The sequence below is a fragment of the Callospermophilus lateralis genome, chromosome X (genome assembly GCF_048772815.1).
Source record: "Callospermophilus lateralis isolate mCalLat2 chromosome X, mCalLat2.hap1, whole genome shotgun sequence".
Taxonomy (NCBI): domain Eukaryota; kingdom Metazoa; phylum Chordata; class Mammalia; order Rodentia; family Sciuridae; genus Callospermophilus; species Callospermophilus lateralis.
Genome location: NC_135325.1, coordinates 71,613,675 through 71,629,918, shown reverse-complemented (window position 1 = coordinate 71,629,918; position 16,244 = coordinate 71,613,675). Strand labels below are relative to the sequence as shown.

Here is a 16,244-nt window from a genome sequence, read left to right as displayed (position 1 = left end):
TGGAGAGTGTTATCTGTGGTAGCCATAGAAATATCCCACTCTCCAGGAGGGAAAGATAATACAGATTTCCAGGAATTCAGTCTACTGCACATGCCCTTTGGCCTTATCCTTCCCTTTCTCCACAAGCTACTTACTTCTGTCATGCAGTAAGAAGAGGAAGTCTCCACAGGGAGTTCTCCAGAGTCTCACCATGGATCTTCCATTTCTTGTAAGGCTTTTAAATTAAGGCAAGAATTTATTCTGCATGACGCCTGAACTCCTCTCTTTACTCAAAGAGATGGTCTATTAAGAACAGTTTGGGCACAGTGGGAGTAAGTTGGACTGTAACTCCCTAGGCTCACCATTAATGGATAAATTGAATGCTTCCGTTTGGGGAAAGTAAGATTCAGAGTATCTAGCATCTTCTGTTAGAAAGACATTTAAATAAAAGATCTTTTAAATGACTGTATTTCAGTTCTTTGTGTGCACAACCAGGTGTTCCATAGGGTTCCAAGTCACTCTAGAGCAATGTGTGACTCCTGTGTCTCTCTGCAGTCTTTTTCTGACATATGCACCAAAATGGGCTCTGAGGGGGGAATTGGAGAAGCTAATGACCAGCACAGAGGACATATACACACTATACAGACAAATAAGGTGTACAAAAATCAATGATAGAGAACTTGCACGGAATTGAAAGTTGCTTGTTGGAAATGGAGAAATATTTAACTACAAGATTCTTTTAGTGACTACACAGAAGCATTGTGAAATTTTGACAATATTTTATGCATGCTTTATCTTGCTGTCAGATATAATTTTTTTCAACATAAAAATTCAATCCTAAGTAGCTTCAAAGCTCCAACCTCATAGCTCAAGTCCAGGTTTTATTTTTTTTAAGAAGCAGTTTTATGTATGATCAGTGTTAATGAAAACATTATGTTCAATTCCTAACTTGAATTGCAGATTTGAAATATGAAGTTCTCAGAACCATATGCTCATGTTCAAAACTGATGTCTTTGTAGCTATGCCTATTCAGGGTGCGAAGATGTATAGAAGTAAATGCACATTTGAATGTGCAGGTTATACTTTATCATTAAGGCTGATTATTTATAGAAGCAGAGAAAGCAGAGCGCTGTCAAAATGGTTTTAAATAAAACAAACAAGCGACTGCAAAGAGGTATAGTTGCAGCAGGAATACTTGCCATAATCAGAATCCTTTATCTATAGCAGAAAGAACTGGCCATGGCTGCCCTGCAAGCAAAGCACTTTGGAGCAGCTGGACAAAATGCTGGAGGAGAGATGCAGCTGGGCTCTTCCTCTCTGGAGAGTAAGATGGATCCCTTGGAGGTGGCCTCAGCTGCCTATGAAACCTCCAATGCACTGTCAGTCTCAGTTCTCCCAAGTAACCACACAGTATTTTCCAGAAAATGTATTTTCCAATAGCTTTGATAATATGAACTTTCTGAACTGGCTGGAAAATAAAATAATTTGCTCCTGCAAAGGAGCAGTGGATTTTTATTTTACATCTAAATTAAAAACACAGCTCAAGGGGCTGGGGCTGTAGCTCAGTGGTAGAGTGCTTGCCTAGCATGGGTAAGTCACTGGGTTCGATCATCAGCACTGCATAAAAAAATAAATAAATAAAATCAAGTTATAAAAATATATATATATCACACACACACATAAATGCAGCTCAAATATTTTCTAAGGTAACACAATTTGTCCAATAGATAGTAGTTCAGAATTCTGGTGACAAAGAATCTAGACTCTGATATTTCTAGGTAAATGTTCACAAGTGTCATAATTTCATTGAGCCTCAGTTTCTTCATCTGCAAAAGACAATGATAATGGCATTTTAGCTTATTTTTACAGAAATGCTTATTTAAAAATGAACAGGCTTTCTCACAAGTTTAGAGAAAATCTCCTCAATATACTTTCTGGTAGTGATACTATCCTGCCATATATTATAGAAATAGTGAGCTACTATCCATGAAACTATTTAATTTGCTAGGTTAACAACTTTGGGTGGTCCAGATCTAAATTACAAATGTGTTTAGACAGTATTAATAGTTGTAATTCAGTCTTCACTTTCCCTTTAAGTTTGGTACCTGACAATCTGCAATCCTCACAGCATTTTTGTTGATCCAGTTCTATAACCATGTTTACCAGGGCATCACCATTTATTTCGTCTTTTGAACTCTTAATTCTAAGATGGCCTGTTCTCTTTATTGCCAAAGGTAGCATTTTACCAGGTTTAGGAAATCTGTGGCCTGACAAGCTCTTCTTTGGGCCTACTTATGATCCTTGATTCTGGCTATACTTCTTTTTATATTTGGCAGAGAGTACTAGCCACCTAATACTCATTCTCTATTTCTTTTTTTTTAATTGGTTGTTCCGAACATTACAAAGCTCATGATATATCATCTTTCATACATTTGACTCAATTGGGTTATGAACTCCCATTTTTACCCCAAATACAAATTGCAGAATCACATCGGTTACACACTCACATTTTTACATAATGGCATATTAGTGACTGTTGTATTCTGCTACCTTTCCTATCCCCTACTATCCCCCCTCCCCTCCCCTCCCATCTTCCCTCTCTACCTCATCTGCTATTGTTCAATTCTCTCCCTTGTTTCCCCCCCTTTCCCCTCACAACCTCTTATATGTAATTTTGTGTAACATTGAGGGTCTCCTACCATTTGCATATGCTTTCCCTTCTCTCTCCCCCACTCGTCTTTGTTTAATGTTAATCATTTCCTCATGCTCTTCCTCCCTGTTCTGTTCTTAGTTGCTCTCTTTATATCAAAGAAGCTATTTGGCATTTGTTTTTTAAGGATTGGCTAGCTTTGCTTAGCATAATCTGCTCTAATGCCATCCATTTCCCTGCAAATTCTATGATTTTGTCATTTTTTAGTGCTGGGCAATACTCCATTGTGTATAGATGCCACATTTTTTTTTTATCCATTCATCTATTGAAGGGCATCTAGGTTGGTTCCACAGTCTAGCTATTGTAAATTGTGCCGCTATGATCATTGATGTGGCAGTATCCCTATAGTACGCTCTTTTAAGATCCTCAGGGAATAGTCCAAGAAGGGCTATAGCTGGGTCAAATGGTGGATCCATTCCCAGCTTTCCCAGGAATCTCCATACTGCTTTCCAAATTGGCCTCACCAATTTGCAGTCCCACCAGCAGTGTACAAGAGTACCCTTTTCCCCACATCCTCGCCAGCACTTGTTGTTGTTTGACTTCATAATGGTTGCCATTCTTACTGGAGTGAGATGGTATCTTAGGGTGGTTTTGATTTGCATTTCTCTGACTGCTAGAGATGGTGAGCATTTTTTCATGTACTTGTTGATTGATTGTATGTACTCCTCTGAGAAGTGTCTGTTCAGGTCCTTGGCCCATTTGTTGATTGGGTTATTTGTTATCTTATTGTTTAATTTTTTGAGTTCTTTGTATATTCTGGATATTAGGGCTCTATCTGAAGTGTGAGGGGTAAAAATTTGTTCCCAGGATGTAGGCTCCCTATTTACCTCTCTTATTGTTTCTGTTGCTGAGAAAAAACTTTTTAGTTTAAGTAAGTCCCATTTGTTTATTCTTGTTATTAACTCTTGGGCTATGGGTGTCCTATTAAGGAATTTGGAGCCCGAAAACTGATTTTGGCACAATAATATGTGTAGTTTTCTGTCAGTTATGTACATGTGTAGTTTGTTTAACAACCAACATAATTAAGATACAGAACTATTCCATCACTAAAAAGATCTTCCTCATGCTACCCTTGTATGCCAGGATTGATATAGCACTTTACCTTCTGTCTAATGGCCTTCTACCTGACTAGGGTTCCTTTCCATGGGTCCTAAAGTTCCTAACCAATCCAGCTTATTTCCCACCTGTTTTGCATACAATGTCCAAGTTTTATTAGTTGTATTTAGCAGGAGGTATAGGGAAAAATACATCTACTCCATCTTCCCAGAAGTGGAAGTCTTTCTTTCATTTTCTTTTGATGAACATGAGAATCCCATACTTTTTCAGTTCTCTAAAATTTTAGCCAGGAGCCTTGGCACATGCCTGTAATCCCAGTGGCTTGGGAGGCTAAGGCAGGAGGATAATGAGTTCAAAGCCAGCCTCAGCAAAAGTGAGGTGCTAAGCAACTCAGTGAGACCCTGTCTCTAAATAAAATACAAAATAGGGCTGGACACATGCTCAGTGGTTAAGTGCCCCTGGGTTCAATCTCCAGTTTTAAAAAAAAGTTATCTAAAATTTCAAAATAAATGAACTCATGATTTAAAAAAAACTTGGGACACTTTTCTATTTTGTTTTCAACTTCATACCACATCCTTCTTCCTTCACTGACATTTATATAAGCCAATACCTTACTGAGACTCACTGCAGCATAAAATTTCAAAAATGTTGAGTTTTAATTTCTAATACTCCTGCTTTTAGTTCATATTTCCACAACCTGGTTAGGATGTTGTTTTGATACTCGTGACCTGTTGTGAACCAAAGCACCCAAATCAGTGTCAGATTTTTTGCTTAGTTTTCAGAACAAAGATGTTCAATTTCAGATAAGTTTGGATAAGCATCAGATAAGCATCCACATGCTTAATCAATGCTTAGTTGAACCAGCAGCCTTCAACAAGGTTTTGAGGCCTGCCCATCAAAAGAGATTTTCTTTTATCAGTATTTGACTTGATTCAAGCTAAACTTCTAACCTTTTTTCTTTGAAAAAAAAATATGCTGGTTTGGAAGCAATTGGCTTGAAATGGGTGCATAAGCCTTTAAAATATAGTTTGGGAATATTTATTACACTATACCAGTAGCCAAATGTAATTATAAAAGACTATTAGATGAAGTTCATTTTCGGCATAGACAAGATTGCTCCCCCCCTTCTTTTGGAGAAGAACACATTTGTATATTTCCCTAAATTCGTATTTCTTGTGTAATGTTTTATATACACACACACACACACACACACACACACACACATTATATATATATATATATATATATATATATATATACATACTAGAGAGAAAAAACCTTTTTTTAAGTGTTGTTTTCATCAATAGAATTATGATTACATGTACACATGCTTTATGTTCATATTTTGGTTTGTTTTTATGATTAGTTCACTTTTAAAAGTAGTAAGAAAACAATACTAAATTGAAAGGAAGCAAATAAAAAATAGAATATCAGTTTACAGTTGGTTATTTTATTAGATTTTGTTTGCTCATTAAGTTCATGGTCATTTTACAGCAAAATAGTCACTTAAAATTTGCGGTATTGCCAGGTAATTATATATCTGTAATCCCAGTGACTTGGGATAATGAAGCAGAAAGACTACAAATTGGAGGCCAGAGTGAGTATGGAAGTCCTAAGCCTCTTAGTGAGACCGTGACTCAAAATAATAAAAAAAAAAAAAACACAAAAAGGTCAGGGATGCAGCTTAATGGTAAAGCAGCCCTGGGTTCAATCCCCAGTACCATCAAAAAAAAAAAAAAAAAAAAAAAAAAAAAGAAAGAAAGAAAGAAAGAAAGAAAGAAAGAAAGGGGAAAAATATTGGCTATATTTATCTTTATTATATATTCTTTGGTAAATTGCTTGGCATCACTTTTTGTTGGGGGGGTTAATGTGGATATTCAGACTGTCATATACAAGTCCAGAGAGAATTTTTTCTTTGTGCTGCTGCCAATTTGGATCATTTAAATTTTGGTTTCTTTAGATTTTTTTGGAAAGCCTAGAATTTTATTCTGACCATTTGTTAGTTTTTTCCCCCTAAAATACTGATAATAATGAAAAACACACAACCAAAATCCTAAGAAGCATCTTTTCTTTTATATCTCCTGTTCTCCATCTGTAGACAGAACTTCAATTAGTTTTATGAAATGCAACATTTAGCTCCATCCCATGCTTTCGGTAAGAAAAAAGAAAAACTTCAATGATTTGTAGTTGAGAATGTAGATACAGCTACATTTATCTACACTCATATTTTAAAGTATTCATTCTCCTTTCGGTCTGCATGCATGTGTGTAATAAAAGTACACAAACCCAAGCTCTCTCATCATCAGCAGCATCATAGGTCAGGCTGATTTTTATGAGAAAACACAACTGCCAAACCTAACCTGTCTTCTCTGGAAAATTAAGCTGTTCCACTCAGCATCAGCTGAAATATAGGAAAAAACAAATTGTAGCACCCCTTGGGAAGATATAACTTTTATGTATTTTCTTTTTTATTAGCCTTCCTCTCCCCCTTTACTTTTCTCCTCTTCCTCCTCCTTGTCCTTCTTTTTGACCTCCTTCTCTTTTTCCTCAATTAAGTAAATCATTTTTTTTCTTTCAAGAAGGCTAAGATGATGTTGTTCTTTGAAGTCATCAGTATTTACTTAGCTAACCAACAGTCTTGATACTAACAGCTGTTCTTCTGTGGTAAGATTTCACTGTGGCTCAAGCACCTGTGTATAATTTTCCTTTTTAAGGTTTTTAATTTTTATTTTATTTATTTTTTAATTTGTTATATATGGCAGCAGAATGAATTACAATTCATTTTACCCATACAGAGCACAATTTTCCATATCTCTGGTTGTACACAAAGTAGAGTCACAACATTCATGTCTTCATACATGTACTTAGGGTAATGATGTTCATGTCATTCCACTGTCTTTCCTACCCCCATACTTTTACCCCTACCCCTACCCTTAGCAATGGCTGACCACCAAATCTACTTTTACTTGAATGGCTTTCTCTCTCCAACAGACCTGCCAAACATCCTCTTAATTAGGTAAATAAAGGATTGAAATTATGTACTTCTGATTGCCTTATTATACTCAGAGCTTAAAGAGCTTGGTTGTTCCACGCTAGCATCTCTCACCTCATCAATCACCTGTGCTGGGCTATCTGATATGCCTTTGAAAACTCCTAAACAACAGACACTATGGCAACCCTCTTCTGGGACTCCTTCTATTTTGGAAGTTCCTTTCTTTCTTTCTTTCTTTCTTTCTTTCTTTCTTTCTTTCTTTCTTTCTTTCATTATTCTAATAAATCCTGCTACTTTGCTCTTACTCTTGGGTCTGTGAATTTCACTCTTGAAATTCGTGAGACAACAAACCCACCCATCCATGCTCCATGTTACACCACTGCTTATGCTTTCCATATGATCCTTCAATCTAGCAATGTGGTTAAAGAAAGTCTAAATTTTTCTCTTGGTTATATCAGAACTATATGTGGGTACACATGGCCCTAGTCTCCCTTTGATCCTTGGACAATTACCTATAGGCTTCCCAATAGCCTTCGCTTATCTCATTATCTTATCTTCATTACATAATGTTGAAATCTGACTTGTTCATCTGGAATTGGGAGACTAGCTGAAACATATTCAATACTTCCTTTAGGTACTAAATTCACCACCAATAATAACAAGGGTAATTTCACCAAACACAGAATTGTTGGCTTTACAAACCTTTGGGTATTCACATTCTCCATGTTCTCTATCAACTAAAGGTAAGGTAGTGGATTTCAAGATGCGACGCAAGTCTTCCACTAAACCTATAGTGGTTTATAGTCTTCCACTAAACCCAATAAAACCTGACATTCAATTCAATTTTTCAATAAAATGTCTGTGCCCAGGAAGAGTCTAGAAGTTCTGTGTACTTTAGGAATTCACTAACCTACATTTCCTCCAATGTACTAACTGTCATCAGGGCATCCTCTTGCATTCCATCAGATGCAATTGTGCTTTGGAAAATCATTAACAGAGACATGATCTCATCTTGATGCTGAATTTTTCAGAGAACATTTTGAAGAGTTATGCAAAGTAAAGACTGAAAGGTCATTGAATTAGACTTATAAAAAGTGCTTTTATTTGTGACTTCATTTGATACACTTTTTTACAATTACACCAAAGCTTCCAATTTTTGAACTGAATACTTAGTACTATTTTTTTTCAGAATTTCCATCAAAGCTTCATATGTAGCATTTTTCATTTCCGTTGGACAGCAGTCCTGTCTTTTGTCTCCATGAGTTCATAACATATGAGGATAAGCAGTAAGTAGCTATTTCTTCATGATCATCACTCATGAAGTTCATAAGAAGCTTTAGCTAGACTGGAAAAAGCTCAGCATGCATTTGAAGCCATTCTGGGTTCAGTACTCAGGACTTCTATCAGACACTATCAGGGCAGCTAAGTAGACATCATTGATGACAACTTCATGGAACAGGTTGGTAAGACATCCGTCTTAAAAGATGGTGGAATGAGATGGATTTCATTACCCTAAGTACATATATGAAGACATGAATGGTGTGAGTATACTTTATATAAAATCAGAGATATGAAAAATTGTGCTCTGTATGTGTAATATGAATTGTAATGCATTCTGCTGTCATATATAACAAATTAGAATTAAAAAGAAAGAAAAAATCTGTCTTTACCCTATATACTTGTATACCAAATAACTTACACAGAAAGATTAGTTAATGCTATTAAGATAAGCATTGCCTATATAACTAGGAGTTGGAGCTTTCTGTTCTCCAAAGATACAGGCAAAAGCCATCACAGTGGTATCCTGATCCTGGTATGACTAATCATGGCTGTAGGCATGTTCTTTAACAGAAAGAAGAATACATGGGATAATGTCATCTTCACATCAGGTGGCCAAGAGCATCATCATTTTCATCATTCTTTGCTAGTGTCTGTGTGAGAACTGGAACCCAACTGCAGTGCTCCCTTGGCACGGAACTTGCTGTGTGCTGTGGGGGCTTTCTTTGTTCTGCTGCCTATTAAGCTTTAATGGTCAAATCTATTTTTTCATCACAGACATTGGACCAGAATTTTACTCCTTATAGGGCCACTTCATCAAAGTCACTGTTCATTACTTCAATTGTGACCACAAAAACAGTAAGACTCATATGTGTCCTCCATGTACTGATAATTCAGGGACATTTTCTTCACCAGATTCTGTAATGTAGCCACTCATACCTTGTTAGCTTGATAATAGGTTGCTCCATAGACTACTGCAAAATAAATTGCCTTTCAGACTCTTTGTCAAAGTTTGCTTTGGTGAACTACAATAGTTCAGGAGTGCCTTTGTAGCCACTGACTTCACATTACTATCAGAATCTTCTTCCCTCTTCTCTAGGAGTGTGACAGTCAGAATCTCATTGGCTTTATCCTACAGTTGCTTCCTGTAAATATACTGGCACATGTATCAGATTATTCCCATCATGGAGTCTTTTCATGTACTTTGGGTTGTTGGGGTTTGTGACATTGGCTACCAACTGAAGAATTAGTTTTGGACACTGGTTCACTGGTATCTTTCTATAAACAATATCAGACATCATAGTGAAGAAGAATTAAACTGGTAAGTTTCTGTGCTCGAGGTCCACAAAAGTGTTTTTAGCTTCTCCATCAAACTTTAGCATTAATGGCAAGCCTTTCTGTTGATATTGTCCCTTGATATTTGTATGCTTAGATGTTAAAAGAGTTCTTGACTTGTAGATCAGCTGCAACCCTTTCATTCTGGCTATTTTGTGCATTTTCTGGCACTGTATAGAATTCTAGAAGGACCGTTGGCAAGTTCTACCACCCCTCACTCCACAAACTTCTATGCCACTTGTAGTTCAAATAGAGATAAAGAAATGGTTTTTTACTTTAGAAGAGCTCCAAGGTGAAGGAGTTGCAGTTGCTTCTTCTTAAATGAAAATTGGCATCTTAGATGACAGCTATAACTAGGAATAAAAGTGGCAATGGAAAGTCTGAAGAGGATCAGAGTCACCCCAAGTTCATTCATCTGTTCATTCTTGGTAGTACTCTATCATCCTTTGTCATTTCTATTTCTTCCCTCCTTCCTTTCTACTTTGCTGTGGACTGTGACCATTGCTCTGCTGTTGTAGATGAGGGAGGAAAGTTAAGGGCAGCTGAAAACATGGCTAGAGCTTGTTTGGAGAGGAGGGCCAAAAATGGAAGGAAAAGAGTGAACAGGAGCTAGCAAGGAGGGACAACTTTGCTAAATTTTAGATTACAGAAACTAAGAGGTAAATCACAAATACTAGAGTCATTAAAATGCCTTATGCTATTTGTGGGAGAGTGTGCATGAAAACCAGTGTTCAGTATATTGTCTTGGCTAAGTGCCCAAGTAGGTGATGATATCTTATAACTGCAATGATTTCCTTAAAGGAACTTACATCATAAAATAACTTATAGCCTACTATTTACCCAAAGTTTCTTCATGTCCAACTATGTGAAACAAACAAACTTTCATTATTAAGTGTTTTGAGTTTCAGATAGGTGACAGAAACTTTAAAATACTGTTGTTCTATGCTATTAAAGGTCCATGCATTAGACATTTCAGACAGAATTGCACAAACATACAACACCACTATTAATAGTATCATCTCCAATACACACAAGGAAAATGATTGACTTAAGTCTTAGACTCATCTGGTATGGATCAGAAAGACAGGGGTAATAACTGTGTGCATTAAAGTCTCATGTAAATGTGCACTTCAAATAAAGTTCAAGGTTACAAGGGCAGAAGAATTTTAGGAGCAAAAATAAAGCAGTTTTAGTTTGCTTTCAAACTGTCAGAATTTAGTGGCTAGTCATTCTTATATATCAGTGTGGTGCAACTAGCTAGGAACAGAAATAATGTGGCAGGTAGGGACAGATGCTCTATAGTTCAAGAGCTTTATTCTGGACGGGGCAGATAACACTGGTATAGACAAAAGGTTAAAGTCAGGAAACATGTCTCCAAGGTACATCCTGGAAGAAAGCTTTGACAGATTCATATGTACCCAATACCTACATATCCAAACCTAGACGGGGAATGGATTCCAGACAATAGAACTAGGAACATGTTTTGCACCAGGAATCAGCAAGTAGACACTCCTGGGTTTATATTTTGTTGAGTTTAGACAGAAATGATTTGGAAGGTTTATACTTAGAAGCAGAGAGGATCAAAGTTTTTCTGCAAAACCTGTCCAATTTGTGGCTACAGCTAATAATGGCAGAGAAGTTAGGGTTACTTATCATTTTAGACAACCAAATTATGTTTCCTAGCCTTGGAAAGAAAGTTTGTGGAGCTGGTGAGTACTTTACACAAGTTAGACTCTTATGAAATATTAGTGCATTTAATCTGTACTCTCTGCTCCATATTTTTATACAGTATCTATCTATGGAAAGTCACAAACTAAACATGAAGTGCATAGGAAGTATTAATGGCTTCCTTGGCATTGTAATAAGTATTCTAAAACCTCCTTTAAAATTCTGAAATGAAATTTGTGGATATTAAAACCTACTGATATATGCTATTAAAGAAAAAAGCAATAATATAATGTCTTAACAGTAATATAAAAGGTAAATGAAAGGAAAGTAATTTTTAATAAAATAATATGTATTTCAATACATACATGCTCAGGCAAAACCTCTCCCAAAGACATAATAAAGAGTCGAATACTTATAATTTACAGCTAAAAATCATTATAAATTGCCAGGTACCAAGGTTAATCTCACATGTAGCCAACACCCAAATATCCAAATATCATGAGTTATCATTGCTATTTTTGACATGTTTTCCCCAAATGGTAAAAACATACTTATTAAATATCAAACAAAATAAAGTAATATTTCATCAAAACACAATGTGTAAAAAGATTTTTCAACTACACAAATGTGTGTTGGGATATTTGGAAGTCATTTAACAAATATTCATTGAGCACATACTATATGTCAAGCACTGTCCTAGGTACTGTGAATGCAACATTGAACAAAACAGGCAAAAATATTTCTGTCTTCATGAAACTTACAGACTAGTTAGGGGTGCAGCAGGCAGGAAACAGACAATAACCATGGTAAAGAAATTTAAAAAGCTGTTATAAGGTAATAAATGCCTTGGGGAAAAATAGGGCAGGGTAACAATACTGAGGTCATCAGGGAGTGGTAGGTGGTTGAAATTTATAATTAGAATGGTTGTGATTAGGCCTCATTGAGAAGGTGATATCTGTGCACAATCTTGAAGGAGCCAAGGAAGTTAACCATGCAGATGTCTGGTGAAAAGCATTCTACACAAAGAGGTCAGTTCAAAGTTCTAATGATAGGTATCTGACTAACATTTTCAAGGTGCAGCAAGGAGGTCAGTATAGATAGATTGAAATATATGAAGTTGAAAGTAGCAGAAAAGGAGGTCAGAGAGGTAATGGAAGGAAGGCATATCAGATAGGGCCTTGTAGGTTCCTCTAAGTACTTTGGGTTTTATTCTGAGTGGGAAGCTCTTGTGGGGTTTTAAGGAGAGAAGTATCATGATATCTTAGGTTTAAATAGATATTGTGTTTGGGATACTTGGGACTAAGCAGTGGTGGGTAGGACAAAGGTTAAATTAGATAGCCCAGTTCAGAGGATATTGTAGTGATTCAGGCAAGAAATGACTGTGGTTAGATCACAGTTTTAGCACTGGAGATAGCAAGAAGCAACTGGGTTTTAGATGAGATTTAAAGAGCCTACAAAATGTCTTGATGAGGGGTTGGGTATGTTGCTCAGTGGTAAAGTGCTTGCCTAGCATGCATGAGGCCCTGAGTTCAATGCCCTGCACAAAGATTTCCTAATGAATTGGATATTTAGTATGAGAGAAGGAGAGAGATAAATAATGATTTAAAACTTTTAGCAGGGAAAAGCTTCCAGGTGGTGAAATTTGCCCTTCCCTGAGAAGGGAAGGATTGCAGATTTTGTAGTGTGGGTGAAGAGAAATATCAAGTTCAATGCAGGATTATTTTGAATATTTAGGGATGTCTAGAGTTCCTGGTCCTAATTCATTGAATGTCAATGTGGTCCCCAATCATTATGACAAGAAAAATGCCCTTATATATTTCTAAATGTCCCATGGTGACACAAAATGTCATAATTTCTGAAATGCTGAATGAAACTGCATGCATTCATTCAGAAGAACATTAAACTTTTCAAAAAATTTGAAATGCTTAGCAAGATCTATAAAGATCTTTTTACATTTCAGTTTTGGCAATTTCTTCAAATATCCCATAAAGTCACCACCAGTTATTTTCAGATTTAGCTATTTCATCTTTAAAATGGAAAGTCCATTTCCTAAGTGTCTCTTAAATACTGATGCTGGAAGTTTAAGGATGCTGTGTAATACACTTGAGCTTTTTGGAATATGAAATTACATGATTCCTATTAATAACTGTTGTGAGACAAAACTAGAGAATGTGCCAGATATAGGAAAGAAGAAAAATGTGTACAGGTTGCTTCATTAATTTCATAAACCTTGTTTTCCCATTTAAGGTAACTTTAGTGAAGAAATAAATACCAGTGTCATTTGAAAGTAAAAAAATGGTTATCACGTTATAGAACTGGGTCCTTCTGGGAAACAGAAGACACGCCTTCAAAAACCTTGATTCTTGAAATTAAGTCAGAAATATTTCAGACATTGTACAGACTAACTAGAATGAGTTTGTCGAAAGAATAGGGAAAGGAAAAGAGGGCATTCTCAAAGGAGAAAATGAGTCCTCTTAGAGAGGAGAGGGAAAATGGGCCTCTCCTGAACTACAGCTTTATTGGGAATCCAGAGAAGTTTCCAGAAAGTCTTTCCCAGGTCCACCTCTGGACTTTTGACTGACAGCAAGATGACATCATACTTTCAAGTCTCCACTGCCATGACAACTCTAGATCACCTTAGCTCATGCTGACTGGTTCTAATTGGATTCTTAACCATAAATTCTTACAGATTTTATGGTTGGGGGAATTATCCTTATCTCCCTGTATCTCAGGATCTGGTTATAAGTCTCTCGCTTCAAGGAAACTTGGTTTTGGGCCTGCATTTATCCTGCAGACAAGAGGTAGTTTGCTGAAGAATATAATATAACCTATCCACTTAGGCTAGGTGGAGCTTCAGGTAAATTTCTTCTTGGAAAATAAAGTATGTGGGGGTCAGCAGTGGGCCCATTTTATAGAATTAGTCTCTTTGCCTTGTGTTCCTACCACACACATAAGTCTGTTCCCTAACAATAATACACATTAGACATTTTGGAGCCAACAAAAGCTCAAAGGGCATTTGTCACAAGTTGCTGGGTGAGTTTTGATCAGATTTAGGTAAGAATTTGGCAAAATGTATAGCTCTATGACCAATTCTAAGTCCTCAAAGAAAAAGAATTTATATCCTTTTAAACCCAAAGCACCACCATCATCACCATCTTAATTTTTTTAAATGTCCATTGTGTGCCCAGTACTGTGCTGTTTTAAAGTAAGTATTTCCATTGTCTTTGTAGAGTGTAATCTCACAGCAGAAGGATGTGCTTATAAATTTAAAAAAAAATCATCTCTCTGTGGTATCATAAAAGGTAGCAGAGTTTTACTTTAGAGTAAGAAGTGTTAAATAGGTATAATGAAAGGACTCCTGGGCATAGATATTCTGCTTTTCAACTAAAAAAAAAAACCCTCCCTACAGGATGTCTGCTCAAATGAACTCCTGGTCCTTAGAGTCAGAGAAAGATCTTTATGATCATTAAATTGGATTGACACACACTGCCTTGAGACAATGGCAAGGGTTTCTCCTTAGCACCTGCAAATCACAATGTAGTTAGAAGTGAATACTCTTATACAAGGATATCATTTCCAAAACTTGACACTGTATTTGCTTAACAGACATGTAGTTAATTTAAAAAATGTAAAGATGCAATCTAGTAGTGAAATAACTCCCCCATTCAACTCCAGAACATTTTCTGTGTTATCTCTATTACTGGGCACTACAGGCAAAGGTTACTTCTGAACAACTTCAGAGTCAGATGGTAATAAAACCTGCACCCCAACATTCTGGCTTCCATTTCAGTGCATTTTGAAAGGCCAAATGCAAGGTCTGACTGATGGAAAGTCTTAATACTTTTGCCAGTAAATGATGTTGAATCTCTCAAGCAGCAATGTGTTATTTTGATCTTTTCCTATTGCCCCTCTGTTCTTCCCTGGCCTCTGGCACTAAAAGATAATCACATCTGGGAGCACTTAATTCACTTAGAAATTTTCTTGAAATTCACTGTATTATTTTTTTATGACAAGATGTGCAACTCAAAATAATAATAATGACTGAAAATAGTCTTGATTTTCACGTCAGATGAGACAAAGTATGGATTTAGTAATTATAAAGAATATCATCATTTCTGACCTGAAGGAGACATCCCTTATCTTAGTGACCCAGTTGTCAATCTTCATCTAGGTCTCTGGGTTCTGGGTAGCACAGGTACCTGAGCTGTTTCTTTTGAATACAGAATTACTTCCTTCCTAAAACATGTCATGTCATCCTTGAACTGTCTTCCCTTCTTTGATGAAGGAAGTTCATTACAATGGCTTTTTGCTCTCCTTGCCATGACCTGAAAAGCATGCACACCTGGCCGAATCTCCTCCAGCAGCCAAATATGTTGGTTCCAAGTTCTGTCTTTTGTGATGCCAACAATTCATTTTCTGTCTTACTAAAGTGTATTTTATATGAAAACTTTTTTCTCTCTCAAATACAAAAGCTATTTAAAGAGTTCAGTTTACCAACTTCCACAGCCTTACCTTTGCTTGCATTTAACTGTTGTTCCTGATGCATAATGCTACACAGACAATGGCTCTTGGGTGAGTGTTGAGAAAGTGCTTGTGGATAACCTGCACTTTAGTAGTCTGAAGCATTACTTGATTAAGAGCAGTATCTGTCCAATACCCATTAGTAATTTGTAGACATACTTGTAAAACTGATTATTCCATATCTGAAATTTAAAGTTGTGTAATGGAGGGGGGGACTCTTCTAACTTATTCTCAGTGAGGAGGGATTTTGCTTCCAATACAGGACACTGTTAGAATGTGGACGCAGAATAAAAGTAGGTTAAGGATGAAGGAACTAGTAAGAATAAAAATGGTATGACATTCTTGAATGAAATATGTGATAAAGCCAAATATTCTAGTTAAGCTGACAGAGTGTCAGATAATTCAAGCAAAATGAAACTTGGCAACATTTCAAATATCTTTTCAACATTTCAGTGTGGGAAGAGACATTTATAAGTACAAGTATAACATAATTTCCTAGTTTTGAATGTGGCAGAGATGCTTATATTGTCTTAAAAAATCACTAATTGTTTTCCAGAAATTGGGAATAAAGACTTATTTTAAAATTAGACATATTAACATTTAGTGACTTCCTGTATTGCTAATAGATTTTTCTACTTTATATGATTTGCCAAATATTCAACATGATAAAAATGATTATATCTTTCCAAGTGAGAGTATAAAGTC

The 16,244-nt window shown here is 36.3% G+C and overlaps 2 pseudogenes; both read right to left on the bottom strand.

Moving 5' to 3' along the window:
• Positions 1–1,801: 1,801 nt before the first annotated feature.
• Positions 1,802–7,812, bottom strand: LOC143638596 (importin subunit beta-1 pseudogene; annotated as a pseudogene).
• A 744-nt stretch (positions 7,813–8,556) lies between these two features.
• Positions 8,557–15,564, bottom strand: LOC143638595 (importin subunit beta-1 pseudogene; annotated as a pseudogene).
• Between the last annotated feature and the right edge of the window lie 680 nt (positions 15,565–16,244).